Below are 27124 nucleotides of genomic sequence, written 5' to 3' on the forward strand. Positions count from 1 at the left end.
TTTCTCTCTTTTCAAGCCCTAAGATCTTTCTTTCATCCCCATAGCTCAACAGTGTGAATTTTAAAATGAGTAATATTCCAAAGGTTTGGGTAGCTGCTTATTTTAAGAAAGAAGGGGCTTGGAAAATTAAGCACTTTCATGGAGCACGGCTGTAAAACAACCAAAGTTGAGGCTTCTAGAAAAAATAACTCTTTGCAGTCATCTCTGGGTGGCAATCTCCTGTCAATAACGTAACTCGAGTCAGTTATTCTAACAGATGTTTCTGTAGATTACTGCCAGGGAAAACGCATTCCCTCTTTTCAATGGATACCTCAGATAGCGACATGCATTATGAGAACAGAGTAAACAGGATTTATCTTAAGCAACAACTGAAAAGAGACAGGATTGAAACAAAAGGGAAAAAATGAGAAAAACTCATTGACAGCTAAATTGCTCACTTTCATTATTTCTCTCTCTGTCCCTCTTCCTCTTTAAAGACCGAGAGAACTACAGAAAAACACTCAAATGGTAAATTTAGAAGTCAAAACTGAAGAGGAGGTTTTCTGAGGTGAAAAGAAGGGCAAGTGGGGGGGGGGGGGAAGATGGTAGCCGAATGGGATAGTAGCAGAATGATTCACTTAAATGAAGCATTCAGATGGAGGTAGTAGAGAAGAATCATTTATATTTTGAACACCTGTTGTACTGGTCAATAAAGCAGATACTTTAACCCAGGTTTTAATTCCCACAACAACTTTATGAACTACATATTATTATGTTCATTTTTCAAAGTGGGGAAACTTATACTCAAATAGTTTAGTAGTGCGTCCAAGCCGTTACAGTTTGTAAGTAGCATTAATGAGCTGGGAACTCAAGTCTATTACTCCAAACAGAGGACACGACAGACGGTTGGACAACAGGTAAAGAGTTTGTGAGGTTGAAGCATCAAACAGGAAACATAAAGATAATAATGATGGAAGTGATGATAATGTCCTGAAGTAAGAACTTGGAGTAGAGAAGAAGGGATGAATAGAACATGAGCTTGGGGTTAGTTCCAGAAATGGCAAACCAAATAAATGGGTCCTTTAATACACTTCACATTTCAAACATTTCCCACTATGGTCCTATAGTGGGAAAATTACATATGAAATTAAAAATTTATCTACTTTCCAACGTGCTGACTTTGTAAGGCTCATGTAAGTAGCATATTGATTTGAAGGAAGAACTCTAGGGCCCATGAGACGGAGGGCGATCTGGAACATTCTATTCATGACTATTTAGGCATCGGAATTCAGAGTTACCTGTTACCAGTCACGTTAGCTCCTGGGACCTCAGATGCCTCATTTACAGTAGAGACAGTTGGACGAAATGAAATTTTCTTTCTCCATTAGTACTCTGGTTCTGTGATCCTTGATCAATGGTATCCTTGGATGATTGTATCTGTCATTATGATTTTTTAATTTTTTTCATTGTTCTTTAATTTACTAAGCTATGAGATTTGTTGTTGGTTTTTGCTTCCTTACAGACTTTTTTTTTTAAGTTTTTAAACAATAGCTTGTACACAAGCTGTGGATTATTGATTTGTGGCCTTAAATAATATTTAATCTCCATGTGCCTTTGTTTACTCATCTTTTAAGTGGGGATAATGCAATGATACTATCTATGTCTTAGATTTATTAGGTAATTGGGATAATTTAATAAGGTTCTTACTATACCTCTTATCACATGGTAAATTCCTCTTACTTTTGCAAACTAAATATTCATTACTTGCTTTTCAGAACCTGCAGGTTATCTCCCCAGAACTTAAATGTAGCATTACCTATTTCCTTTTCTGGAAAAGTCATACTCCTTTCCATGGCTTCACAAATTGTGGCTCCAGAAATTATGCTTCACAATATCTCATTTCCTTCATACTAACACGCATAAACATTTTTATTTTAGTTGTATTCTGAGTCAGCCATTGATCTAGCAAAGCTAGTGTTAGTTTAACTAAAGATTAATGATTCATGACTTTCCTGATGGACCATAGGTAACATTTTGTAGTTGTTTATCCAAAAGTACACTATCATAATAAAGTTAAATTGACAAAAGCACTAAAGTCACTGTATTAATATCCTTAACTGCTTCACTTTTGCTAACAACCATGGATCTACTCCTTTGATATATTGTAAACTACATTTTCCCATTGCTGCTTAATATTCATGCATTAATTGTGTCCGTATAAGACAAAAGAATGTAATGGTCGTAAGAATCACCCAAGGAGCTTGGTAACAGTTTTTATTTTTTTGGCCTACCCCCAGAAGTTCCGATTCCAGAGGTATGTAGTGTGGTTCTACAGTCTCGTTGTCAATGAGCACCCCAGGGGTACTGCCTGGTGCTACTATACATTGGTTACTATAAATTAGGGACCAATTTAGAACCTTAATTTGGATTTCACACATAATACCTCCTCAATAAATCCCCAAATGAATAAATGAATGCAAGAACCAAATAATCAATGAGCAAGTGACTGTGTATCCTCTTCTGTGAGTGTATACTCTGCCATCAGTTTATGATTTATAAATGTTCCCTTTTTACTATTTGTAGATATGGAAGTAGAGATCTATTTGTTTTCCAGAGACCGTGCTTGGATTCACAGGGTCTCTATACCACATGTGGTTATTCCTGGTTGATTAGACCTGAATTCCTGAGACTTAGCACTTTCTCTTTCCTATGAACATTAAATCTTTGTATCATCACTATATGCAGCAAAGCACATATGAAATAATTCTTTGTCATGTAATAAAAACACCCCCCTCCCATTGTTTCCTCTTTCTGGTAGTTTTGCCAGAAAATTTTAAATACTAGCCACACCCTGGTCACCATTGCACACAATTTAATCATCACATTGCATTTTACTAGAGGGAATTTGTAACAAGAAAGTGAAGAATAACTCGCATTCATTCACATTATATATTCCAGGATCATAAAATTGGCCGTGAGTGGTTTAATTTTATTGCACTAATTTTGCTATACCTTGGATCAGTAGCTAAAAAATGAGTAGATAAATTTGGTGTGAGTTGGTGGGGGTCAGAATTGAGATATTACAACTATCTGTTAAAATGTAAGTAATCTGTTGAAAGGACTTGATCTCAAATTATGAAATGCAGAAATTGGTTGAAAATAAAAACACAACCCAATCATTTCCTACTTCATATAAGCAAAAAGTTCTATTTTGAGTTCTATTTTAGAAATTATTTTTTGGGATGCCTGGGTGGCTCAGTCGGTTAGGTGTCTCTGCCTTCAGTTCAGGTCATGATCCCAGGGTCCAGGGATTGAGTCCAGCATCAAGCTCCTTGCTCAGCAGGGAGACTGCTTCTCCCTCTTCCTGGCTCTCCTCCTGCTTGTTCAGTCTATCTCTCTGACAAATAAATAAATAAAATCTTTAAAAAAATAGAAATTATTTTTCTTCTCTCATTGTTTTTTTTTTTAAGTTTTATTTATTTATTTGACAGACAGAGATCACAAGTAGACAGAGGCAGGCGGGTGGGGGGGGGCAGGGGGAAGCAGGCTCTCCACAGAGCAGAGAGCCCGATGTGGGGCTCGATTCCAGGACCCTGGGATCATGACCTGAACTGAAGGCAGAGGCTTCAACCCAGTGAGCCACCCAGGAGCCCCTGTTTTTCTTCTAAGTAATATTTATTTGTAGGGAAATTTAAGGGAAGTTAAAAAATGCACAACAAAGCAACAACACATTAGCCACAATCCTATTGCTTAGCTCTAACAACAGTGAAACTTTTGGTGTAATATCTGTTACTTTGTGAAATTTAAAAGCATTTAGAGCATTCATTTTGTGTCTGCTTTTCACACTTAGTATTCTATTTTTAGCAAATTTTCGTTTCCTTAAGAATTATTAGAAAACATTCTAGTTACTGCATATTACTCTTCTATATAAACACACCAATCTTTATTTAACTCTCCCCTATTATTATATATTTAGGTTATTTTCTTATTTTTTCCTCATACAAAGACAGATATCCTCATGAATTATTGGATGTGCATCTGATTATTTAATTAAAACAAGTTCCCGGGCATCTGCATGTCTCAGGCAGTTAAGTATTGGATTCATGGTTTCAGCTTATGTCATGATCTCATGGATATGATATGAGCCCCACATTGGGCTCTGCACTCAGTGGGGAATCTGCTTGACAATTCTCTCCCTCTGCCTCTCCCCCAACTCATGTGTATGTGCTCTTTTTCTCTCTCTCTCAAATAAATAAGTAAATCTTTAAAAAAAGTTCAAAGAAGTATAATTCCAGGGTCATATGATTTAACTGTTCTGCACAAAACTTTTATCAATTTACATCCTCCCAGTATTGTTTAAAAGCACTCATCCTCCCATAGCATCATCAACTTAGGACAGATAAATTGTATCTTTTTTTTTTTTTTTTTAAAGATTTTATTTATTTGACAGAGAGAAATCAGAGCTAGGCAGACAGAGAGAAGGGGAAGCAGGCTCCTGCTGAGCAGAGAGCCCGATGCGGGGCTCGATCCCAGGACCCTGAGATCATGACCCGAGCTGAAGGCAGAGGCTTAAACCCCTGAGCCACCCAGGCGCCCCCAGATAAATTGTATCTTATTGATTCATTTTCCTTCTTTCATTTCGATTAGTAATAAGGTTGGAATAAATGCAAGCTTGAGTTTCCCCTTAAACTTTTTCATTAGCTGGGAAGGCTGGAGAGAAAAAAAAAAAAAAAAAGGAAAAAATCTATCCCAAGTAAGCTTTCCATGGAGTGTAAAAATGACTAGATCAACAGTGAGTTACCCCCAAAACTTGAGAGGTTCAAATGCAATTGATCACATTACCCTCATGATATTGATGAGACAGTACTGAGAAAAACAAACAAGAAATTATGAAGTAAAAATGAGTCTATCCAGAAAATATCTTACAAGCTCAGTTTATTTGAGGTCATCAAAAAGCAGACCATAATGGCTAAGACCATGGGTTTTAGAATCCTGTAGCTGTGAGTTGAAATCCCAGCTCTGCCATTTATTTAGCTGGATGGTTTTGATCAAATTATGTTTCTTCACCATGAAGTGAGAATAACAGGGCAATTTCATCGGATTGCAGTGAAAATGAAATAAAATTTTAAAATTCATATCTCAACTCTGAAGAGAAAAGGCACTTAATAAATAGTGGTATGAGAAATAGCAAAAATTGTTATTGATGTGCTATGACTCCTGTTCCTCTTACACAGAGCAGCCTGACATGGGACCTTTGTGAACCTACAGGCCAGGGTTGGGAAAGCTCCATGAAGTTATTCCTCTAAAAACACCTCCAATTCCACCTTTCCACCTTAACAACTCAGCACCTGCCATTAGTACCTGCAATCTACCTGGAGAGATATGTCCTCTTAATTTAAAGATTGTATATTTTAGAATAGAAAGATCTAAAAAAATCTGGAAAGAAGCATAAACTATTATACTTCATTGTGAATTAGTCAATCAGATTCTGAGTGCAGATTTTAATAATGAGAAACTTGAGAGCTCTGCATGCCTGAGGGGGGCAGTGGAGAATTATATACTGGGGTATCCCTAGCTCTGAAAAGTGACAAACTATTGCTAGTAATATATAAGAATAGTTAGGAAGTACACTTATTGTATTAGAATAGAGAATCTGTCAGTTAAGAGCTGAATACAGCGAATGTATTTAGTAAATGTTTTACATAGGAAAATGTACCTTGTGTATTCAGTTGGTAGGGATTAAATGTGTTCTTTAAATCACTGATTTTAGAATAGATGTTGTGTGAAAACAGACAAGATAACTGGGGTGAGGTAGGAATACCACTGGAGCTCCAGATCCTGAATCAGAGGTAATGGTGGCATCTGGACATGTTCAGTTCTTGTCATTGGTCCTGGGGCTCCCTTTTGACAATGTTTTGTTAATAATAAGAACCACATGGAAGCACATATTGGGCAGCTAAACAACATGTGGTCTGGGAGACATTGAAAGGCAATCGTACTATAGGCAAAGGGTGAGACCAGCAGTATGTGAATCCAGATTGTAATATAATAAATTTTTATGAGACAGCAAGATCCAGAACTTCTTGGGGATGCTGCAGACAAGTTGTCCTTACCCCCTTTTTACTGTCAAAGTCAATGAAAATAAGTCAGACATATTATGTCTCCTCTGTGCTTTACCTGATTTACTGGAGGTCCTGATCAGAACCCTGAAAAGGGAGACACAGAGCTCCTTCTCCTGGTGTCTTGTGGGGCTTAAGACACCATGTCTGTGTTTTTGGCCATGTTGCATCTTGTGTCAACATCTGTTTCCCACTTACTTCCAACCACCATGGAAGTGGTGACACACCCAACAGGGTTAGGGTTTTCAGATATGAAGACCACAGCAAAGATTTCTCCGGAAGGATAGTGGTAACTTCCTGTCACTTTGGCCAGCTACCCCTGTAGGTCCGAGGATGTCATTTTACTCTCTCAGGAGTACATTACTCAACAGTTGCTGAAATTGAACGTAGAAGATTGCATTTGGTGGCTATTCGAATACCTAGTTAGACTCACTGCCTCTATTTATAGTAGGAGCTTGAGGAAAATAGAAATTGCAAGTAAGAAATGGTGCTTTGAGGAATCAGGTCACAATTTGATCTTCTCTAAGGCTGATCCTTTCTTTTCCACAAAGAATAATTATGACCCAATTAATCTAAATACTGCTATTCCGATTTCTTCCTCTGATGATACATTTCAGAGGTCTGAAACTAAAATCTCAAGATTTGTTATTAGTGAGAAAGCTTAGTTGTAAAACCTAGCCACCTCGTGATTATCCAAGAACTCATTATTGTACTCGCGTAGTGGCTTTTCCCAACCCTCTGTTTTTTCCCTAGTCCCTCAGACTGCTTGCCTCTAGCTATTTCATTCCTGATTTGCACTTTCACTAGAAGATGGATCTGTAGAGAAATTGAATTCAAATGATTCATTTTTATTGCTTATAGAGGAGAGTTGATAGGAAGGAAGTCGAAATGACAGAAATGAGATTTTAAATCTCTTCTATAGATTGCATTTATTCTATCCATGTTTATTGATTGTCTACTGCGTAATAGGTACAGTAGGGAATAGAGAGAGCATAAAACATGGCCCCTGCCCTCCAAGATTTTGAGATTTTAATCTCAGAAAAGAGAAGTGCTGTATACAAATTGTGTTCTCTTAAATCCTTCATTGAGTAAGGGCGGTATAAATAAATACATACACATTTAAAAAAGAGCCTAACCACTAGGAAGTTATGAGTGTTGTATAGATAGCATAGAAAATAAATGGTGGAAAAATTCGGTTTAGAGAGTGGCAAGTTTAGAGGGTATGTGATCAGCGGAAAATTTATGGAAGAGCTGACATTTGTCATAAGTTGGATTTGTAGGAACAGAATACCTGTGGTTATTTCAAATTCTGAAAGTATTACATATTGATTATATAAATTTGGAAAGTACAGAAAAGCATAAGGAGGGAAAAATCCGAATTACTCATAATACTACCACCTAGTGAGATATCTATTGTTGGTTCTTTTTGTTTTTTTTTTTCCTTTTTTTGGTGGTATATTGTTGTAAGATTTCTTTCCCCTTTTATGAGTGTGTGTGTTTATATTTGTCTTGTGTTAGTCAAGGTCCTGATGGGAAACAGATGGCTTAGTCAAATTATATGGGTGTGTAAACATAGGGAAAGCACAGGGTGGTTCAGTAACCCGGGGCTAGTAATAGTAAAGGAGCTCTTACTAACCCCAGGCCTGTTAATGAAGGGATAAGGGAAGGCTGTGATTACTGGAACCTGGAAGGAGAGATTAGTAGAGAAAAACCTTCTACCTTGAGAGAAGCACTGTCCTTGGTTGAAGAATCTTGGCCAGCTCAGGTAACTTCACAGGGAGAGAATCAAGAGAATAAATACCCTGTTGTCCTCCTCTCCCCCTTGTTTCAGATATTGTGCTGGGGCTTCCCATTGGCTGCACCCACCCGAAAGCAGAGATCAAAAGAGCCTACTGAGTAGTGCTTACAGACCTGTTGTTTGGGGCAGACAGCAGTGTAGAGAGGATCATGAGTAAATCTGGAAGGGCCAATCAGGCTATCTTCTAAAACTGGATCAGTCTGTGCATTCTGTTTTATAACCTGTACATGGTGACTGTTATTGACATGTACGTTAGTATGTTATTAAGCACTCTCCTATGACATTGAAAATTGAGATTTTCCCCCAACTCTTCCACTGTTAAAATTAATGTGACCATATGTGTATGTGTGCTTGTTTGTTTTAGCTCCATGCATACCTCTTTATTTTCTTAAGGTTAATCCCAAGAAATGGGGTTGATGGGTCAAAGGATATGTTCATGTTCAAGAGTCTTGGTGTATAGTGCAAAGTTGTCTTCCCAAAGACCATAGCAATATAATAAAGTAAAACTTTACTGTGTAGGATTTTTTGGTATGGAGGTGGATGTACTATTCATAGATGGAACATTTGGAAAGTCTTCCCAGTGAGCACTATGAAAAGGGAATGGAGCTGAAAAGGCACACGGTGCATTCAGCAATGGATAAGTAGTCTAACTTGACCTTAATAGAATTAGTAGGAGAATGTAATTATCCATTCCTACTCACCCGAGTAGATGCACCAGAACCGTTAGAGAAGGCAGCTCTGAACAGCAGACCTTCAGGAGTAACATACGGAAGTGAGTGCAAGGCAGATTCCTACAGGAGAAAAGCCTAGGGGGTCTTTTCACCAATTTTTGTTGAAATGGTGGTTCCACCATTTATCGGCTGTTATTACTTCGGACAAGCAATAAAGTCTGTTAGTTTGAGGGTCAGAGACTTTGTGTTGAAAGTATCAGCACAGATCTAGTACGTGGTAGGAATTCGGTAACTGGTCACTACTAAGGAATAAGTTAAGGAGAATAAATAATGACAGTGTGTCATACACGGTTTTATTTGACCCAGTTGGTGGGGAGAAGGGCAGCACAACGACAAGCCAGCATTGCAGGTGTTGAACAACATTCCTAATATTTAACAAATTGGATAGAGGTATTCAGCTAGGAAAATAATAGATATTTCTTGAATAAAAATCCATAGAAAAAATCTAATCTTATCAATTTTAAACTTTATTCCATAGTTTTTCAAAATGTTTTAGAATCTGTTACCACTATTTGCCTTTGAGTACTAGGAGAGGAATACCACTCATATGTTAGCAGCACATCTCTAAAATATTCTACTATGCCTTAGTGTGTGTCTTTTGTTGTGCCTGTCCAGATTTTGTATACTATTTTGGGGGTAGAATTAACACAAAAAACATCAGTTTTCAGTTTCTGAGGTTTACATGGACCTCAAAGAAGGAGACTTGTAATTCAGGCCTGCCTGTTCAGAGCCCAGGATTGCCCTAACCTCAGTGATTAGATCGGGGGTGATGTGACCCAGGTCAGTCCAATCAGAGTGAAACCTGAAATTTTATGGAGCGTTTGCTAAGAATTCACTTTTTTTTGTCCCTTGGGTTTAGACTTATACGGATAAAATCCCGAAGCTACTGGTGGCTATCTTGCCATTATGAGGCTGCTTGATGGAGAAGCCAATATGGAGATAGGCTTCCGTGAACTGAGTTGAGAGATGGAGAGAGATAAACCAGCTTGTGTCACTTCCTAGATATCCTGGATCAAACTATGCCTGAAGTTAAGACTCCTCTTGGACTCTACTTTTATGAGACAATAATATCGCTTTTCAGTTTCAGTTCGACTTGGGGTTTTCTGTCATTTGCAACTAAAATAGAACTGGCTATTACGTGCACACGGTTCAGTAGTTTATTTTTCATGGAATGTGAGGTCATGGTTAGGATCTTAATTCTTCCCAGTTCCCATGATGGGGCAAAAATTAAATTTCATGCTATCCAACAGGGTTTGGGAACTAAAAAGCTGAAACAGGCTGGAGGTCAACACAGCACTTCTTTGGCGTTGAGAAATAATTTTGTATCTTTTATGCAACAGAAACCTCAGCCAAAAGTCCTTGTATTGCACCGTATACATATATATGTATATATCAAACGTGAGGAATCTGGTGGAATCTTTCCATTTTATCAAAATAGAATCTTCTAAGAGGAGGAAAATGTACACTTGTTGGGCTTTTTTTTTCTTTCAAAGTCAGGATTGTCTGGCTCAGTGTACAATAAATCATTTGTATCTTTCTCTGTAGTCTCCTCGTTCGGGATAAAAGCGACACATATAACTGCCAGCTCCAGTCCACTCACTGCAGACTGATTTCCTCGCTGCTTTCATCTCAGCACTTGCTAATGTCACAAATAGGCAGGCTTTGAAGTCAGAAGGAGGGGACAGGAGCAGCCCTCCTCCTCCACGGTACAGCAACCAGAAAACATCTTCAGAAACATGTTTCGGCGTCAGATCCAGCTTGGGAGCCCTTGCCTGAGGCAGTGGGGGTAATTCCTGATGAGCAACATGTAAGACCATCTCTTTCCTCTTTCCCTCAGTCCCATCTGCATGGAGGGACCTTGTCCCTGTGTATTCTTGGAGCAAAGCTCAAGAGAATCTGGACCTTTGGAGAGGTGCGCCCTGTGGTGGGATCATCAGTGCATTCTCTTGGCATGGCTTTAGGTTATATAGAAAGGTGAAAATCAAATAAAGAAATAGGGAAATAGAAATAGAGAAGCACAGAGGAAGTCTTGGCTTCTTGCCTTGACTGTGGATTGTCAGCCATTCGTGAAGAAAGTCTTAACTTTCTTCCCTCGTATAGTTGCTTTTCCATTTATGTCCTATTTTAAACATTGGGGTGGGAGCAGACATTTGAGGGGCTTGTGGATTGCTTGAACTCCAGGAAGAGTGCTACATAAGGTTCCTAGGTTTTCATTTATTTCCTCTGGATTGGGTTCTGGGAAGAAACCCCAAACCTGAGGGAAGCAGAGGCCCTAAGAATGAATTACTAGAGGCCTCCCCCTCCTCTGTCTCTCCCGCTATTCCTCCAGGCTTTAAAGGGGTTTCCTTCCTGGAGTAAGAGATGTGGGGAATTTCCTCCCAAAAGTGCCATTGTCCACACATGCTGAGGACCCCACTGCATGACATTTCATCCCATAGTTCATGATCCTCCTCCTTTGCTCTCCTGTCACAGCTGTGTGTTTAAAGTTTCCATCTTCCTCTTCTCTGTTTCTCTCATTCTGTCCTCCTTGTTTTTAAGGAGGCTGCTCAAGCTTACCTCCAAAGAGCTTTCTGGAGTCCCTCTCCTCTCCCACCCTCTTTCTCCATGTACTTACTTCTAGGTTACCTCTTTAGAAGCCTTCATTTTCTGAATGTCTTCTGAGTCCTGGGGCTCAGAGCAAGGCTTGCGCAGGGTGCCTGTAAAAGTTTCTTAGGGGAAAAGCCTTGGAAACTTTAATGGGACAGTAACATTCCAAGCTCGCTATGAATGGCTGACAATCCACAGTTTGCCCTGGCATGAGATTTTTCCAGAGTCTGGTCCATCATGCATGCATGCCAGAACTTGGGATTTCCATATGTGATATTAGGTCTATGGGCAGTCTCTTTGCCTACACAAGCAAATCTGAACCTTGGTTTCTTATGATTGTTGAAAAACAAAACAAAAACAAATACATTTCCATGGCTTTCTCTCTCTCTGTCTCTTTTTTACTTTTATTCTAATGTATCACTTGGAGTTGCTCACATTTTGACAAAAAAATATCAAGGCGTTGGAATGCCTGGGTGGCTCAGTCAGTTAAATGTCTTCCTTCAGCTCAGGTCATGATCTCAGGGTCCTGGGAGTGAGCCCTGCATCGGGCTCCCTGTTCAACGGGGAGCCTGCCTCTCCATCTGCCTGCTTCTCCCGCTGCTTGTGTGTTCGTTCTCTCTCTCTCTCTCTGACAAATAAATAAAATCGTTAAAAAAATATCAAGGCACAGACAGTGGATTATTTCACAATAGTTAAAATGGTGGGGGAGGGCGCCATAAACTTCTATGCAATACCCCACATCAAATATAGGCAAATTTGTGTTTTGTTTTAAATATCCTGTTTTGGGGACGCCTCGGAATGCAGTCAGTTAAGTGATCGACTTTTGGTTTCCTTCGGATCATGACCTCAGAGTCCTGAGATGGAGCCCTGCATTGGACTCCACGCTCAGCAGGGGGTCTGCTTGGGCCTTTCTCTCCCTCTCCCTCTGCCCTTCCACCCATCCCCCACACAGGCGCATGGGCGTGAGCACTCTCTCTCTCTCTCTCTCAAATAAGTCTTTTAAATAACTAAATTAAAAAATAAATAAATGTCCTGTTTTCCACAGCTATATGCTCAGCTGATAAATAAATGACCTAATTTACTGTGAAATGTTCCATGGCTTGATTCTGAAGGCAGGTAACCCTCCTCAGCCCTGCCTGCTGCTGGACACCAGCCTTCTTACCCTCGTTCAGTTACCCCAGTGCCCATAATGGAACACAAAATGGTAGGTAAATTCAGCTGCTGGAGTGTATATCAGATACGTTTTGACAAATGAAATGACAATCTCTGTCTCTTTAGGGTTGGCCAGAGCCACTCCCTTCCCATTCCCTCTTTGTTTACTCTCTGCCACCAGATTATTCCTACAGGCCGTCACCTGAGTTTATGACAAATATTTCTGCATTTGATTTCTAGTTATCCAGAGGTAACTAAGTTTCAGTCATACTTTATGCCCTATCCCTGTTTCTAACCTTGCTTTTGCCTTGCCTTTCCCCTTGTTTTCGACTCTGCTCATTTCTTTAATTCTGGCTCCTGAGGGACATGTCTTTTTCCAGCCTCATCCACTTTGTGACATTTGAGTCTGTCTTCAGGACCTACACCAGCAAAATCATCGAGGGTCCCCTACTAAATGTCGTTCTCTCTTTGTGCTCAGAGTACATCAAGTGCACACTCCGTAAGCATTAAATTAATTCCTGTTAGTCCCAGAGTGTGAATTAGAGTATTTTAGTAGAAACACCATTGTTTTTTCCTTAAGTCAGTTTACTGCATATGTGAGGAAGCTGGCCAAATGCCCCATGCTGGGGCTTTGGCTGACCCTGAACACGTGCAGCTTATACAAAGGAATTTGCTAGTCCAGCACCAGACTCACATCTTCACATATCCTGGAGAATGTATGTAAATTTCAAAAAGAAAACGGAGCTGTACACTAATTTGACAATGTTGGCTGTGAATCCCGACCCAGAGTGGCCTGTAAGTCTTGTCAGTTTTCTAGTATCTAACCTGACAGATGCCATACATTTTCAAAAGATCCCTCCTCCATAAATACGTGATGTTCTCAGCTGACTGTACATTGTGGTTAGCAAAGACGTTTGACACCAGTCCCCAAAAGACAGGCCTTTAATGGTCACCACTTCTGTTTCAAGCTGCAGACAGTAGGGGTAGATAGAAATACACATCTGAAAGACATCTGATGGTTTTCCTCCGACACCAGACGCTTCGCTGCTGGAACAGGGCCAGATCAGAGCTGTCTGGATTCTTTGGGAGCCTGCTCCAAACTAACATATTTATTATCAAGGAGGAAAACTTGCCTGATGTTAGATCACTGATGTTTGCCATGCAGTTTTTTTGCCCAAAAGCGATTGAAATGATTTTGGTGAGGAAGCTACCTTTTTCAAGGGCAAAGTCCTGAAAATATCCTTGCAGATTGGGAAAAAGTGGCTATCTGCTTGTTACTCTATTTTCATGAGATGAATGATACCTCTAAAAAGAGAAATAGTGACGATATATGAGGGGCCAATGGTATTTTGTTCAAGGTTGGCACATTCTTACTGAGTGTTTTCAATTTTTGTGGTTATAAAGATAGGGATTTATTTATAAACGATTATTTGGCCCAGTGCTTAGAAAATGTCTGCATTCTGTTGGTACAACACACAAATCTTTTGTGGTGGTTTTGAGAAAACCCCAGACTTTTCAAGTCTGGGAACAGATGGAGCTCTAAACTCAACTGCATTTCACAATCGGGACATGTGTTACTATCTGCCAGTCTGTTTTCACTTTATGTGAGCTGTCTACTCTCTAGTTAGGAGAGTTATTGCACTTCTGTGGGTATCCAGGCTTCTGAAATGGATGTGCTGTACAGTTACAGAATTTAGGGAAACTCAGACTGAGTTATGCCCTTTAATAGTTCTTGTTAATTTTTTTTTTCTTGGTAATTCTTAAAACGTTTGGAATGTATAGCCATTTAAATATGTTTTACAAAATGGGCTAGGTAGCGTTTTGGTCGTAAGGTATTAATATTCCTAAGTCTACAACAACTTGAAGTCAAATGCTTTGAAGACATCAAGATAACATAGTTCACTTAAGTTTTGAAATTTCCCATTCCCCTGTAGCAGGCAAAAATTCACTAAATGAGAGTGAGTTGTTCGTACATGTGGGGTACTGTGGATATTGTGCATGTTTCCCAGTCTTAGCTGGTTTTCCTGAATTTCTCAGCTTTTCATTGTGTAGCTATTTATGCTAACATTCACAGAGCAATCTCAGAGCATGGAGTTTAAAATCACCTCCTAGTTAAGGAGAAAAATGGGGACACCTGGATGGCTCGGTTGTTAAGTGTCGGCATTCGGGTCAGGTCATGATCTCAGAGTCCTGAGATCGAGTCCCGCATCAGGCTCCCTGATGCTCAGCATCAGCAGCGAGTCTGCTTCCTCTCCCCTCCCCCTGCCTGTGTTCCCTCTCTCACTGTGTCTCTCTCTGTCAAATAAATAAATCTTAAAAAAATAAAATAAAAAGGGAAATGAATATTCTTTCTCTCCCTTCCTCTCTCCCTTCATTTCCCTTTCCCTTTTCCTTCCTTCTCCTCCACATTTTTTGGTTCTTTTCTTCCCCCTTACTCAAATGGTATAAATAAAGGAGCCAAATTTCATGAAAGTAAAGGTTGATTTCACCAAAGAGCATAAAACTGTTGTGGCTCAGTTTCTTACGTGCTAAGTTTGCTACATCAAACCTAAGGTTACCAAGGTTAAATAAAGAGGTAAATGATTTAACCGAAAATTATTTAGCTTAAGTAAATGACCCTTACGATATTTAAACTGATTCAACTGATCTATGCCCAATTAACCAACAATGCTTTTACAATGTATCTTGTCTTTAAGATTCTGCTTCTTAACTAGTCTTCAGATAGTGGCTGCATAAAGGAATCATCCTTAGAGATGGTACTTTGTAGAGGCTTAACAACGGTGTAAATAATTATTAACATAAAATAAAATTAGGGATATTTCTCACTGGGTGTATCTGAGCCCTAGGGAAAATAGTATTTTGAAATAGTTACATGTTGACATAATGTTTTGGTATGTTCAGGGTCTTGATGAGCTTGTTGCTTTTCACATTCTCAAAAATTATAATCTCAGACTCAAGCTTCCTAAATTGTTTGTGTCATTATATCTCTGCCTTTCTTTGCATTGCCTGTGGAAGGCTCTGAAATGCAGCTGCAATCTGAAATAGCTTTATTTGTTTGTTTTTTTTCATTGCATTTGAGGCACTAAGAGTCAGGGGACCTAGGTAGAATCTTAGCTTTTAGCCTTTGGCCAAATAAATATTCCTCTCCCTGTAATTTTGTTTCTCAGGATTTGGACAAACCAAGTACTTTGTATCTCTTTTGACTTAGACTAGACCACAACAAAACTTGATTGTATAGTCAGTAGCTAATTAGATATAAGTCTTCTAGAAGGTGCTGATTAAGCATCATGTAAAAATGTTCACATTCAGAGACAGCAGACTAAGAGTTAGGTTAGTGAATTAGGTCTTTGGTGCCTTCCCTCTATTTGTATGAAAGGACAACAGAGATGGCTATAGACCAGTGATTCTCACAGCGCGGTCTGTGGACCAGCAGCAGGAGCATCACCTGGGGACTTGCTAGAAATGCAAATTCGGGGACCCTTCCCTGATTCATTTTAATGGCAGAGGACTAGGAGCTTGAAGATGTTTTCATGTGGGTTGGACTTAAGTAACCTATAAGTAGGAAAGCACAGGTAACCATCAGTTTCATCTACTCAACAGGTTGTCTGGGATTAGAAGAAATCTTAAGTAGTCCCTGTCTCTTTCTTGGTATGAAGGGCTGTACTCCCATATAGCCATCTACTTGTAGATAACCCTATTTTCAAGAGTCTACAGGTTTTGAAATAATTTACTCAAGATTTAATAGCCTTCTTCAACTGGAAACTTATCCTATGGTATAATTAAGTGCAACCATTCTCTTATCCTATTTTTAGAACATAAAACATGGGAAATAACAGCTTAATGTCCTCTTTCTTTCCTTTGGACATTTGAAAAATGTTTTTTAAACAGGCTATTTGCCTTTTACACTTCATGTTTCTTCATGTAATCCATTTTTTCTCAGTTTATTCTTTCAGGATTTATTTTCCAATTCATATAGTTCTATAGGCATTAACTTAGTTCTCCAGTTGGAAACGTGTTGAAGCAAAGTCTCCCTTTTGCATGGGGATAGAAACTGATGGTCCTTCGGGTACAAAATTAGTTTCTCTTAATCCTCCCCCAAGGTGTACCATTTTGTGCTCCAACTTGTATGGCCTGTAAACCTTGAGGAATTTTATTGTCTTTGAACATTATCCAGCAAATCTCCTCTAATTAATTTAATCCCTACAGACATATGCTTGTTGATCGGTATAAATCAAGGCCAAAAATATCAGTACTGCTTTGGAAAGCTCTGCTTCTGGCAAGAAGAATCTTGATCTGAGTTGTTTAGAGCTCATGCAGCAAAGTTACTTAGGGAGGCTTTTACCCCATCCCACCCCCATTTTATAGGGACAACTGGCAGACACAGTAATCTTCATGTATGTGCTCATTGCTCTGCCTTCCTTCTCCCAACTGATAATGAAAATTATTAATGTTTTTAGATTTACAGAAATAGTCTTAGAATATTCAGAAGTCCAAGCATCTAAGAGGTCACTTAATATAGCTTATTTACTTACATGATTTTTTACAAGTTTTTATTTATTCATTTAAGTAATCTCTACACCCAACGTGGAGCTCAAACTCATGACCCCGGGATCGAGAGTTGCACGCTCCTCCAGCTGAACCAGCCAGGTGTCCCAAACTTTTTTTTCCTAAAGGGTAGCATGGATGAACGTCTTTTTTGTTTCTTCCAGGACTTGCAGACTTGAAGAACCAGTTGTCTCTCTAGATAACTCAGGTCCACAATGAACAACATACTTTGTCATAAAAGTCTCCTTAATGCGTAAGCTCGATGTCTTCAACTATAGTTGAAACTTCCGTAGTAAATCGCCCCTTGGCTTTCTTCTCTTTTCACTGAATTATCCCAATTTCTTTTTTTTTTTTTCATTTAGTTTCTAGCCTTCTTCATTTCTCTTAATTCTTTCTTAATTCTTTGTAAACTCGGTCACATAAACCACCCTTAGTATTTTAGTAGGATCAAGGCAATGCTGACCTGAGTGGATAGATGAGTTATCTAATGATTCTTGGATATATTTTTATTCTTATATCCTGGAGTCATACTACAAAATCATAGACTACTGTGATGCCTTTTTTCCTTCTTCACATGTATTTGCCTTTAGATTTAGACATATAGCATCTCTTTTTCTGATCTATTTTATATATTGGTAGACAAATGGAAAACCCACTTATTGCATTTTTAATGGTACAGAATTTGAAGTTACATTGTCAACACATACTGCGTTTCTCAGGCCAGTAATATCTAAGGTTGATAAATCTTTTCTTTAAAGGGCCCAGTAGTAAAAATTTTAGTCTTTGTGGGTCATAAGATCTCTGTTACAAATACTCAGCTCTGCTGTTATAGCATGAAAGTAGCCACAGACAATATATAAGTGAATGGGTATGGCGGCATTCCTATAAAACTTCAGCATTAACAACAGTGATATTTGAATTCATATGATTTTCATGTCACAAAATATTACCATTCTTATTTTTTTCTCCAACATTAAAAAAAAATGTTTACAAAACACATTGTTAGCTTGTAAGCAGTGCAAAAACAGGCACCAGGCTGGATTTGGTCCTCAAGCTGTATGTGCTTTGCTGACCCCTGAGTTATATGAAAAGGAATTTTAATGAAGTACGGAAAATATTTATTAAACTGCAGCATATCTCTTTGTCCTAGAGTAGTTGTTTTGGTACCTTTCAGTGATATTTGCTGTTGTAGTCTTTTCTGAATCAGATTAATTTCCACTATTTTCTAATGTTTTTTTCTGGTCTGAGTTTAATATCACTACACAACCTGGAAGGAGTTCAAGCAATGTTAAATGAGTGAGTAAATGAGTGAATGAATGAATGAATAAGAAGGGAGGTGGAGGAAAAGAAAGAAAGAAAGAAAGAAAGAAAGAAACTGCCGTTTTATAATTGGTGAAGAGGAAAAAATAAATACAAGTAAGCTCTTTGAAAGAAGGGATCATCTATTTGCCCTCATCTCAGTACTTCTATATTTTCAAGAAAGGAAAAATATATTGAATATAATTCTATTACATCTCTCTTTTTCCTTTGGTACTGTCTGAGATTTGTAGGCAAGTTTTAATTTTGTGGCCATATTAGAATACGAGCACCTATGCTATTAAAAAATAGGGGTATATGTATAAATATATATCTAAGTGTGTGTGTGTGTGTGTGTGTGTGTGTATCCAGTATAATGATGTTATATTCTTTTATGTGGCTGATTCACTCAGCCAATAAGAATCTTATGTTAAATAAAATGAGGTTATTGGTTCAAATTTACCATGAACCAACTGCTTCAATAGCCATAGACCTAATATCAAAGAGTGAACAGCGGCCTTGCAAATGCTTACTCTTAATAAGATCTAGGGAAGAGAACATGGGTGAATCAAAATAAATACTTCCCTATGACTAAAAACGTGCCTCGTGGTGTATATCCTTGTTTGTGGATAAGTGTTACTGTCCTGTAAGTGAAGGGCAGCCCATTTAGAAAAAAATATTCATGATTTATTCAGTCTAATATAGGATATAAAATCCATCCTAGTTAATTTAAAAATCCCCTTTCTTAGAATTAATCTTTTTTGAACACTGCAAATCTGCATCATTGCCCCTGAATGTGTGCTTCTCTATGTGTATAGATATTTATATAAACTTCCCCGTTCTTTTTGACTTTGGAAGAACAATGCTGTTTTGAAACCATGATAACACGTACATGCTTTCTGTGGCTTCACTCCTTTAAGTATATATTGAGCAATACATTGGAAATATTTCTTTAAGCAAGAGAGAAAATAGGAAAATCCACCAGTTCAATGATGCCGAGGGTGTTTTGTATTCTCTAGAATGTGGCCTCTTGGCTCTTAAAGAGTGAGAAAAAAAAAAAAAAATCCAAACCATATCCATTAGAAGAATCTAATGAACTCCATTTCCAAGGGCTTGACTTGGTCCAGTGAAATGAGAGGTAAGGTGGCTCTCCATGGGTAAGCCGGTTAAGAACACTGCTTTTAGTCAATATAGAGGGAGATTTCGTTGGGAATAGGCCAGGTTTACCATTCCAGCACTTCTAAAATATGCTGTTTGGAATTCTAATTACATAAAATGCAACTAAATAAAAGGTTTTATAGTGGAAGTAGTTTAGGAAACCCTATGGGGTATAGTATACCACTGGAGATTCATAGGACCTATTAACATATTAAGGGCTCTAGCAGTCCTTTAAGAGATAGATGACATTGGAAATATGTTTGCTGGCCCTTTGCTGTCCTCTGTGCTACACTTTATAAAGTGAAAAAGAATAGCACTTTATTGACCTAATATGTTACTTAACCCCCAGACTTTTAGATGTGGAAAATTCCCTGAGAAGATAAGATCAAAGTTAAAGAATTTTTTTTTACCTTTATAAAATACTCTTTCTCTCCTTAGTGATGAAAAACTACATTATTTCTGATTTTAAGTGAGTATGATCTTGTATATTCTAAACTTGAGCTTTTTTTAAGGCTTTTGAGGAACTGGCAGTGTAAGAAGAAATAAAATACTGTCCCTCCACATTTTTTGAGACGTGCCAACACGTCTCCATTTAACTGGGTCAGCTCTGAGTCAGGATCATTAATCCACGGTCTTAGTTACGCAACACCCAATGGGAACTCCGGTTATATTAAGGGGTGTTGCAGAAATAGTAAAAAGAAAATTAATTTTTGTTTGCTTCCATTTATAAGATGAATGCATGCCACACGGCAAGTAGTGTGTTTTGAAATAATAGGGTATGGCAACTCTCAAAAGATTATGGCTCATGGGACTAGCACCAGGTTTCTCAACCTCTGCACTGTTGACATTTTAGGATGGACAGTCCTTTGTTGTGGAGGGCTGTCCTGGGACCAGTAGGGTGTTGAGCAGTATCCCTTGTTTCAGTCTACTAGATGCCAGCAGTATTTGCCCCTTCTGGGAGTGACAGTCACAAATGTCTTTACGCATTGCAAAATGTCCTCTTGGAGGCAAAGCCACTCCCAGTTGAGAACCGCTGGCTGGCAGTTCTGCTGTGGGCCCCTCTCTTAGGTTGCTACCTGGCTGCATTTTTATTTTTACAGGCTTTATGAGCTGGGCCTTAAATCCTCTCAGAGCACCTGACGGATTCATCTGGAAATAAACTCCAAAGATGACTTTTTAGTTATGAGCTTCCTGCTCATGTTTTTACTACATTCTTTTAAAAATAAAATCATATTGGGTAGAGACCTTTTTCATTCTTATAAAACCCAACTTGTGTATAAGTTCTCAGTTTCTGCTAGTCCTGGGATAGAGCTTGAAATAAGGACAACTTAGGTGCCATCACTTCTAATATAGTAATTCAATTATAGGAAAATGTCTTTTAGAATTTTAGAGGGATTAGACCAATGGGATGAAATGTGGAAAGTGTTTTTGAGAGGTGTCTGAATTCTTTATTTAAATATGTGATTTTTCTAAGTGAATATTTATTTGGGTGAAAAGAAATGTAAATAGAATTCACTTTTTTTTCATAAAGCTAATTCTTGGTCAGACTAAGGAAAATGGGTCTCTAAGCACACAAAGAGCAGTGACAAATAAGATATTTTTAACACTGAACTTTTCACCCCAAAGTCTTGGGCCCACATCTTTATTTTTACTGACAGGGATTCAGATAATTTAAAAAAAATTAAAAATGTGGACTAGAAGGAACAAGTTATAAAGTTAATGTTGTGAATCCCTGAACTTGGAGAGATTGTGTGTATAAGCCCAAATTCCTTGCAAGACACTCCTTCAGTGAGATTTTTAAAAGTTTATCAAATTCTTCTCATATTAATAACAATGTATATACCATTGAAATTACCTTTGTTCCTATTTGGACATTTTACTCTTTTGCTCTCCAAATTATTTGCCCCTTTCAACTTTATCTCTTGTATTCAGGTCAATGCGCCAAGAGAATGGAACTATTCACAAATAACTACACTGAGCAAGCCCTGATTGTTTTTTCACACAATCGCGTGCTCGTGCACACACAAGATAAAGACAAAGAGAAAGAAGGGGAGGGAGAGAATAAAAGTGTCCTTTAAGGAATTGAAAGGATTTGCAAATATGCCTTACAGTACAACCTTTTTACAGTGGAATCTATTAAAACATAATGAAAAAGGAAAAGAGAACATGAAGCTTTAACGAGAGGAGTTGCAAGACACTAGAGTCCCCTGCCCTTGATGAAGCCAGACATTGGACTGATGGGTGGTGAGAAGCTCTTGGTTCTTTGCAGGCTTTGGTGGCAGCAACATGGAAACAGTTTCTTCCTCTTGCAAGGGAAGCTGGACAAAACCAAGCTTACTTGGTCTACGGGTATGAGCTATGTGACGTGTGGACACATGACACCCATCATTTGGAATTTGCTTCCTCTGCTGAATTCTCAGGACTGGCCCTAAGGACGATACAGTGAAAAGTCACAGGTCTTGAGAAGCAGACCCACGTTTTGTCATTCATTCGTTCTGAGACCTTGGGCATCTCTTTTGGTCGACTTGATGTTGTGTAAGATGCTGTGAGAAATATATGGATACTCAAGTCATAATCCCTGTCCTTTAGGGGCTTTTAATCCATTCATCTCTCCGGTATAAAGTCAATGAAGAGTCATCTTTTCTTGAAAGCTGAGTTCGGGAGGCACCAGTGAATATTTATTTCTCTTTGCATTTAGAGCTTTTGGTCTTGCTAAGGTTCAGGCAGAGAACAAAGAATGACAAAAAAGCATTATTTTGATGCATACTTAAAAAAAATTATTTATTTATTTGACAGACAGAAAACACAAGTAGGCAGAGAGGCAGGCAGAGAGAGACGAAGGGAAGCAGGCTCCCCACTGAGCAGAGAGCCCGACGTGGGGCTCAATCCCACGACCCTGGGATCATAACCTGAGCCGAAGGCAGAGGCTTTAACCCACTGAGCCACCCAAGTGCCCCTTGATGCATACTTTTAATTCATATAGTTTGTGCACCTGCTTCCTAATTAGGGAAGAAATTATTAAAGACAGGATTAGAATTTATAAACCATCCCTTAATTCTTAATATATGATTTTGAAATGATCTGAGAAAATTATGTTTGATATATTGAAATGGTCTGTTGAATATATATTCTACATATTGGAAACTCTTCTCTTAACTTATCAAGGGCTGGGTGGTTGTCTTATTCACTTTTGGGACCATCATGTCCTCATGTATAGTAGGAACTCAACAAAGGCCAAATTGCATCAGGCTTAGAAATGTGATGTGTGATTCTAAGATCAGTGGAATGCATGGTATCTGTTTATGATTAAAGAAAGTAGGGTCATGTTAAATAAGTTTACTGTGTATAAAAAGTCATACCCTCAGTGCCCGAGAGGTGGCCAGGGTGGCTCTTCTCAGATTACCTAAGAAAGTAGTTTTAGAAGTGCAAAGACCAAATGCCATTTTATTCTCTTGAACAATTTTTTTTTTCCTTGTGCCTGGAGAGTATGTGGTTGGCTTGCCCATTCAACTTCATTCTCGCATGCAAGAAAATAACCATAGATACAGAGAGCCTCAGTGTTCTATTTATTTGTTTATTTATTTATTTTTTAAATTTCTACCTGATCTTATCTCCAAAAGGATAGGAGTTGAAAAAACTCCAGTAAGAATTATATACCTAGTCTCCATGCTGGCCTGAGTCTGCTGGTCCTCTTGCCTCGTCTTTTCTTAAGAAATCATATTCTGAGCTGGTTTCCAACTCTAGTTGCTAACAACATGTCAGGTAAATAATAAATGAAGCAACATATGCATTTCTTATGTGCCATGGAAGGCTTACTCTGAGTAAATAAGAAAGCATTCAGAGGATAGTGAGAGGTTATGAAGGATTGTTTCCATCAAGCTTTCCAGCCCATCTGGTCTATAACAGATTTCACCCAAGCAATTTCTTTTGTCACCAAGAATTGTTCTTCCCCACCCCCTGTGGGTGGGAGGAATCATGAGAGTAAAATGTGATTTCTACCAGTAGGTTCAGAAAATGCTGACAAATGGCAGGAAATTCAAGGAGACAGGATCAAAAACACTATTACTCAGTGATGGTTGCATTGTAATGCTTAAAAACTTTCCTCCATTTCTGCCTTTTCAGAGGAAGCAGACTGTAAAAAATTTCACATCGCTGAGTTCCGACTTTTCTTTACATTTTGAATTCTCCATTTCACCTCCTTAATACTATATATGTATGTGTGTGTGTTTAATTAATATATTCAAGCACAGTGAAGCCACGCATAGCTTAATTCAAGTAAAAAATTTAACTTTGTTTATAACACTGGTATCTTTCTAAAGCAGGGGTCAGCAATTCCATCTGTAAAGGGTCAAACGGGGAATCTTTTTGGCTGTGTGGGCCGTACCGTCTCTGCTGTGGCTACTTTACAGTGCACTCAATCATCTGAAAACAGACAGGCATGGTGTGTTCCAATAAACCTTTATTTACAAAAACAGATGGCAGGCTGAACGTGGCCCTCTGTCCGGCACTTCACTGATGCCTAGTGCAACAAAATGCATAGTGGATAACATGAGAAAGAAGCCACCTGTCTATACGGCAGCCGGCCATCTTTGTGTAAACACATTTATAAGCAAGTTTCAGCTTAAAGAAATATTTAAATTCCTTGAGCACGAGATCTTTTTTATTCCCCCAGGCCACGTATGAATCAGTTGTCTTTACCAAATAAGAAAATAATGCCTTTTTCACCATGAAACACTGCCCTCCCCGCTTCGCATTATTCCCCTTAGCATATCCCTCTCTTTTACTTAACTGCTTGGTGATAAACCTCACTGGTGAGAAGGGCCAGAGATTTCCTGCCAGAATGACTTAGCATCCTCAAGCCCCTGCCTGCAGCTCTTGAGAAAGCTTCCAAGCTCAGCTGGCCGCCTGGGCTGGCACTCTGTTACTCTGGGTTAGAGTGGGTATCACATTTCTAATGGATTAGCTGACTACTGGGAATGCAGAAGGGTTTTTAAAGTCTCTTAACTTCTAAATGCAGCACGTAAATGGAGTTCTATGAATATTTAATTTGAGTGCAAGACCCGAAGTTCTTTGCAATTAGTTTAACTGTTGCTTTCAAGAGAAAGAGAGTATATCCTTTGAGTGTTTTAGGATTCACAGTGCCCTCTTTGTTTTCTTTAATTTGGAACTTTCCATGAGCTGGGGCGTGACCACTTTTATAGGATGTTCAGAATCCCTTCCTTTATTGGGTACATCTAGTGCATGTCTTCTCTCAGCCTTCAGGAGAGAGATGGAGTTTTCGGGTATGGTATCTCTTACATCTTACGTTACCAATCTTCTCTACGGATCTCAGCACGACCCGGGGAGTCAGGCTTGCTCCGTGGACTAGCAGTCTTCTCCTGAAGATGTCACCTGCTTACCTTTCCAATCAAAAGAATGGCTTATTAGAAGGGCAATCTGGGTTGAAAATTCAGATGATTTCCTGTCGAATAGGACAATGCCCTAGTAGGTAGTTTGCTCCAAAAAATGCTTGATCAAATCAACTCTAAGGTTTTAATCCTAGTTCTTTCTCTAACAGTAAGTAAGTAACTCTCAATCTTTCTGAGTAAGTGTTTTTTCATTTATGGCACAAGAGATTTTTCTAAGGTGATTTTAGGTCTCTTATGGCTCTTAAATTTGATGTTTCTTTGAGCTCAATGCTTTGCTAGGTACTGAAATGCTTACAAATTATTAGAACTCCCTGACCTCTAGGAAGCATACCATTAATTGGAAAGGCAACAGGAACACATAAATAGCTAAGAAAAATAAAATACATCACATACTCAAGAATGACTAATTTTGTTTTTGGAAGAGACAGGTCACTGTGAATGTGGGGAGAACTGATGGAAAAAGGAGAATCTGAAGTGGGTTACTTATATAGAAATCAGGCTGCTAAAAAAGGAGAAAGGAGATATTTCCGGGAGAGTCATTAAGGAAAAGAACCATGCAAAGAACATATGGAAACCAGGAAAAAAGATGGTGTGTACCAAGAAAAAGTGGCGTTTTGGCAATCCTAAATTTAACCCTTTGTTGACATTGGCATTGCTATGCCACAGACAGGCTCTTTTCTCCTTTTTTTTTTAACCTTTTTTCTCCTTCCTGCTCTCTCTTCTTCTCTCCTTTCCTTATTTTGAAATGCACGTGGTAGAAATATCCTTCAGATGACTGTATTCGCCAAATATTTTTGAGACCTAATAGGTGTGTGAACTCGGGTCTTAATCTGTTGCTTGCTTTGACTGCGGCAGAGGCTTCCTGGCTGGGCTCTCCCAACTTCAGCTTGCCCCTCTTCCATCTTTCTCCTCCACCCAGGCCAGAGAACGTTTCCGAAATCCAAGTCCCACCGTGTCACCCAAGTTGCTTCCCAGGGTCTGAGGACCCAGGGTGGGCACTTGTCATTAGCATTACCAACCCTTCAAGCTTGACTCCAACCATATATAGCTCTAGGACTATATGACGATATATGACTATAGGTCATAGGTCCCTATGACTCCCTCTTGCTCATGTATCAGGAAAGCCTGGTTTCTTTCAATTTTCTACACACCGCTGATTGCTCCCCACACATTCATCCAAGCCTATAGCACCTCTTACTTTATTTCCCCCTTTCCCTGACAGAGTTAATTAGTGCCAATCTAGGCAACTTCCTCGACCTTGCTTATGTGGTAATATTCTATTCATCACACACCTGTGTTATTTAGTAGCAACAACTAGATGGTAATTCCATAAGAGAGAAGAGTGTGCTTTTTGCTTTTTGAATTTCAAGTGCCCAGTACAATCTCTGGCCCATAGCAGGTGTACCATGAATGCTGCATAAATATCCAGCCTTCCACGCTGAGGTACCAAGTCTGAGAAAGAGCCTACATTCTTTGTAAAGCAAAGTTTCCCATGTTTTCACAAAGCCATGCCTGGTTTTGCTGATCTGTCATGCTGGTTGGCTCTCTATCTCAATTCAGTCTCATTTTGAGCATGTATTTTTGTCTTGTCTATCTACTAATGTCTGTCTTGCTCCATTATTAATCTTCTGAATAAACCTTGTAATGTATTCAACATATGATGTCTTAACAATTTTCTGCAATTTGTACCATCACCATCTGCTATCTTATGGTGGCATATCCTGGAAAATATTGTGGGTTGCCATTTGTGGGAGAGTTTTTACAGATCAAAGCAAAGCTGTACTTCTCTTTCATAATGCACTCACTGCACAAGAGGACCACATAAGATCTTCCATGGCAACATCTGTAGAGAAAGAAATCCTTTTGTGTTGTGGAAGCATCTGTTTCACGTGTATCTCTAAATGGTTAGGACATGCTTGGTTAGGAAATGGTTAGGAAACTTGACAGTTTCCCAGTATCTTTGTTTGTTTACCACAAGTAAATCTATTTTTCATAGGACAGTTGAAGACATATGAATATACCATATATAGCCAATACTCCCCATATGCTTTAAATATGGATACCAGAAACAATCTGCATCCATGACATTTCAAGTTGATGACCGTTTGCTGCACTTTGATGGGAGTTCGAGATCAATAAAGTGCATATTTCACTTCTTTACTATTTTTATTTTTAAGTGCTTTATTTCATTTAACTTTTTATTTATTTATTTATAGTTGTGTAAGAAATACAACCACTAGATCCTCAAATGTACCTTCATCTCCACCTTGGTCCATCTCCCCAGACACCACCAGTGTCAGTTATCACTTTGATGTATATGCTTTCAAGCCTTTTTTCTAAGCATTTATGTTG

Source organism: Martes martes (assembly GCF_963455335.1).
Source record: "Martes martes genome assembly, chromosome: 1".
In the NCBI taxonomy this organism is placed as follows: Eukaryota; Metazoa; Chordata; class Mammalia; order Carnivora; family Mustelidae; genus Martes; species Martes martes.